Source organism: Pan paniscus, chromosome 1 (assembly GCF_029289425.2).
Source record: "Pan paniscus chromosome 1, NHGRI_mPanPan1-v2.0_pri, whole genome shotgun sequence".
In the NCBI taxonomy this organism is placed as follows: domain Eukaryota; kingdom Metazoa; phylum Chordata; class Mammalia; order Primates; family Hominidae; genus Pan; species Pan paniscus.
In genome coordinates this window covers 67,561,300-67,566,358 of record NC_073249.2, presented here as the reverse complement: position 1 = coordinate 67,566,358, position 5,059 = coordinate 67,561,300, and the positions used below count along the sequence as shown (strand labels likewise).

The following is a 5,059-nucleotide window of genomic DNA, read 5'->3' as shown; positions in this document are numbered from 1 at the left end:
ATGGCACACTGGCCAGCACAGGTAATGCCAAAACTGAGTCCTTAGTGCTCGGTGCAGATTTGGATCTCTTCTCTGAAGGTAGCAAATCAGGTAAAATAATTGGGTTTTTAAAAAATAAGTTTAAAATGAAGCTCAAGTTAAAAACCCATGCTCTTGACATATTTCCTTTCAAATTTTATATAAAACACACTTTTCTACTCTAATAGCCCAGATTTTTTCTTTACACAGCCCATCACATAGTTGCAGACAGACTCTTCTGCCTTAAGATGTAAACATAGGGAAAAATTGATGACATCTGCATAATATTCTTTCCACACTCTGCTATTACATGGAAAATACAAAATTTTTTTTTTAAAAAAAGAAAGAAAGGTTCCATCTTAGATTCTCACAACCTCTTGTTCCGCAGTTTATGAACCTGACTCTGATACTAAGTTGGCAGTGTGTGTAAGCAGATTTTTGTTTTCAGTGAAGGAAACCTGGAGAAAGATGGATTGAGCTCATTTTCTTCCAAGAGTTATTGAATGGTACATGCTCCTCAAAGCCCTCATTCTCTTCAACTAGAGCACATTTCGGAATCACACAGCCTTCCTTATAATGCTGGCTGTCTTCAGTGGCAAACTCACAGATCCATCCCAGTTGGCTGTTGCGGTTTTTGTAGCTCACACCTTGAACCATGTGGCAGCCAGTGAGCATGATCCGATCTTGAACTTCACCATACTGTAGGTTAACTACTTTGTGACAAAGAAACGCCCTGCTAGTGGTGCCTGTGCACCTAGTAGAGATAAGCTGAGTTCTGAGCCATTGGTCAGGATTATATCACAGTTTGCACGAGAAAACAAATGGGTACTGCCAATATAATCAAGGAAAATTCTGCCCATTTTTGGAGCTGAAATTTTAAAAACCTGCATAGGTGAGTAGAATAAAGGGGTTGCAAGAACAGACCAACCCTCCCTACAGCAAGCGAAAGGTAGGACGCAACCCACAGTGGACATAACTGGGCTGGCCTGGGCTTCCCCTGATGCTGGGTTGTGATACTGTAAGATTTTAATAAGATAATATATTTAGCTTATTTAAAACAATGCCTGGTACATAGGAAGTGCTCAATAAATGCTGACCTCCTCCTCTTCCTCTTTCTTCTTCCTCCTCTTTCTTTTTCTTCCTTTTCTTTTCTCCTCCTCATCACTCCCTTCCTCTTCTTCTTCATCTGGCTTCTCCTTGGAAATCCTCAATGACAGAGATACACTGAGGCAAACCTACCTTCTCTTTATTTCCATTCATTGATGTCCAACCTGTCTTCCCATGAAGGCTTTCAGACAGCCAAAGATAGCTATTAGTATGTCCAGAACCTTCTGTAAAGTGACACATCTACACTTCTCTCTAATCATGTTTTCTCATTCCATGTGATATCCAGATTTTTTTCCATTTGTTTAAAGCCTTTTCATTGCCTATGGGTGATGCCTTAGTTGCACACGATCCTAATGCAGTTAGTTCAGGAAGAAGGAAGTGTGGGCTTTTTTCTTCTCCAACATAGGCATGATTCCAACTCAAACATAGTTTCTTGGATCTCTTTGAAGAGGTAGAGGTTATGAACACGGTATCTACCTAGCTGTTATCACTCATTATACCCACCCCAGACACACATGCACATTCACCCTGCATCTCTGCTCTTTTACTAGGGTTGAGGTGTGAGCTTCTGTGTGACATAACTCCTCCTTCCCCCATGATGGCTGCTGTGACACTCTGAGAGGGGACCAAATGGGTGCTGGCCATTCTGCGTTTCTTTTAGTGCCACAAAAAACTTCTTCAATACTTGAAGCAGAGTAACAGCTGTGAACCAGCAGAGTGATCCAGAAATCCCCCAAGTCCTACATAGCAGCCAGGGATCCCAGGGAGACCTGGCTTGACTTAGCAGGAGTGCTCCGTGGCAGAGAGTGAGTGATGCCCATTCTGAACCTGCAGTTTTAAGTCTCTGTTCCCCTGGTGCTTGGGTACTTGATGTTTACAGCTTCTCTCCTGAGCTGCGCCATTCCTCCCGTCTTGCCTCCCTGTTGTGCTCCACCCGTTGCTGATTCCTGCTTGTCTTGCCAACCTCAGCTCTCCCCAAACCTTAAAACACCTATGCTCAACAGTCTGCTTTTCTTTGTATATTTAAGGCTCTAGTACCTGATTCCCCTTCAGGCATTAAGCTCCTTCAATAATAACTAACAATTCTGGAGCAAGAATTGTCAGTGAAAAAAAATTAACATTTACTGAGCATTTACTATTTGCTAGACTAAGTGATTTACATGCAACATGTCATCTAAACCTCACAAAGACCCTCTCATATAAGGTAGCTCATGTTATTGGCTATTTGTTATATGTTAATATATGTTACATGTGCTTATATATGTGTGTGTGTGGGGGGGGTGTGTGTGTATATATATATATATATATATATATATGTTATATGTTATATGTTATTAGTTACAAGAAAAGAAAATGGGGGCCAGGCATGGTGGCTCACGCCTGTAATCTGAGCACTTTGAGAGGCCAACGTGGATGGATTGCTTGAGCCCAGGAGTTCAAGACCAGCCTGGCCAACATGATGAAACCCCCATCTCTACAAAAAATACAAAACCTAGCTGGGGGTGGTGGCATGCACCTGTAGTCCCAGCTACTCAGGAGGGCTGATGTGGGAGGATAATTTGAGCCCAGGAGATGGAGGTTGCAGTGAGCTGAGATCACATCACTGCACTCCAAATCCTGTCTCAAAAAAAAAAAAAAAAAAAGAAAGAAAAGAAAAGAAAATGGGGCTTGAGAGGTTAGATATCTTGTACGAGGTCAACCATCTGGTAGTGGTAGAACTGAGGTGGGTACCCAGTATCTCTGAGTCCAAAGTGTAATGCTTCTCCAAACAGGAATCCTCCAGTAATTAACAATAATTCCCTCCCATGGGGCATCTTGGGATTCCAACAGGAAAGAAGAACCACTGTCAGTTATGAAACAAGGGATTTATTATAAAATTTAGACCTTACATAATTATGGAAGAAGCAGAGAAAGTGAAGGTGCCACTGGAGAGTTGAAAGATCAGAGCAAAAGTAAGTAACAGTCATGCATGTCCTACTGCAGAAGTGAAACTGCAAAGGCAAGCTCATGGGAAGCCCATGAGAAACTGCCTCCACTGCCAATATATGGCAATAGGCCTGGACTCTCAGACCACTGTTGATCAGTGGGGTCAGGTAGGAAGATAGGTAGAATGTAGAGCAGATGACAGCAAGGACAAACTGGAACCTGCCAGCACCTCTGCACCTGTCATCATGTCTAATCACAATGACTTTCAGAGGTAATCATGCTGCTTCACTTCAATCTTTCAAATCTCATGCACATTTCTTTTTTGACAACTCCAATCAAGAACCATATCGGTGGGGGGAACTCTGGGAAATATACTTCCAGGTTAATCAAGTTGACATATGCAAACCATCCTGCCTTAGTCTGTGTTGCGCTTTCATAGAAGAATACCTGAGACTGAGTAATGTATAAAGATTAGAAATGTATTGGCTTATGGTTCTGGAAGCTGGGAAGTCCAAGATGGAAAGGCTGGCATTTGGCAAGGGTCTTCTTGCTAAGTCATCTCATAGTGGAAGGGCACAGGGGGCTGGGGACCAGGGACCAAACTCACCCTTTTAGAATGAACTCAATCCTGTGGGTTTGTATTAATCAATTCATGAGGGTGGAGCCCTCATGGCCTAATCACCTCTCACTAGACCTCACCTCTCAACACAGTTGCAATGGAGATTAAGTTACCAGCACATGGTTTTTTGGCAGGCACATTTAAACCTTAAATGTGCAAACTTCTTCCCATGTATCATCCTCAAAAGCAGCAGGGCATGTAATCTACTGGAGATTCCATGCATTATCTATGATTCTTAGGGTACAATAATGCTTACAAAATCTAAGTATTTATTGGTTCACTTGTAATTCAATAACTTAGTATGTGGCTGTTATTCATTTACTTTCTTTTTCCTATTTCAGAAGATCAGAGGAGGGCTTACCATTTTAGTGCTGACCATTAGTTTAAATAAAAAAGAAGTTAATTTTTAAAAATTCACTACAGACAGACAAGATGATAAATTTTTCCAGCATCAATGCATAGATAACAATTAATACTTGACATAGATTCTATTTAAAACAAAATAATGTTTTAAAAAATTCTTCACTAGTGGTATGCTAAGGATTCCAGCAAAGCCAAACAGCCTTCAGGCATAGGATGAATCATCTAATTTGTTTGTCAAGGCTCATTCAGCTGGAAAGGGCTGTAATTTCATGCAGGGAGAATTTCTAATGGCAGCTTTCTGGTATCAGGCATCACACCACTGGAATGATATTAGCAGCTCACCACCAAAACCAGTGGGCAAACTCCTTTACAGCTGATTTATGGGTATATTAGTCAGCTCTGGCTGTCATAACAAAATATCACATACTGGATGGCTTCATATAAATGTTTTCCCCTTAGTTCCGGAGGCTGAAAGTACAAGACTGGGGTCCCAGCATGATCAGGTTCTGACGAGGTCTCTCTTTCTTGCTTGCATATGGCTGCCTTCTTGCTCTGTCCTCCCATGATGGAGAGAGAGAGGTTGGGGTGGGGAGGAGAGAGTGCATGAGCTCTGGTATCTCTTCCTCTTCTTACCAGTGCACTAATCCCAACCCATCATGAAGACCTACCCTCGTGACCTCATCTAAACTTAATTATCTCCCATACCATCACAATGAGCACTGGAGTTAGAGCTCCTACATCTGAATTTGGTGGTGGGACACAATTCAGTCCATAGCAACAGGCATTTCAGATGGACCTGGAACCTTGAAGTTCTCAGGTTTCCTGCCAGCCTGACTGGACCCACAGTCTTTACACTGAACCCATTCTCTTCTGCCTTGGCTCAACATTCATCTCTTATTGGTTTTAATGTCACCAGGCTAAGAAATTCTCTTTCAGCCAAGAGTCTGATTTTTTTTTTTCAACATGAAAATCCCCATGGATATTTAGAGGAAAAAAAAGCAGCCTTCCATGAGTGTATGGCATAAG

General features: G+C 41.9%; 1 pseudogene; it reads right to left on the bottom strand.

Annotated features, from left to right (window-relative positions):
- Positions 1–462: 462 nt before the first annotated feature.
- On the bottom strand, positions 463–878 carry LOC106633885 (protein yippee-like 5; annotated as a pseudogene).
- Positions 879–5,059: the final 4,181 nt, after the last annotated feature.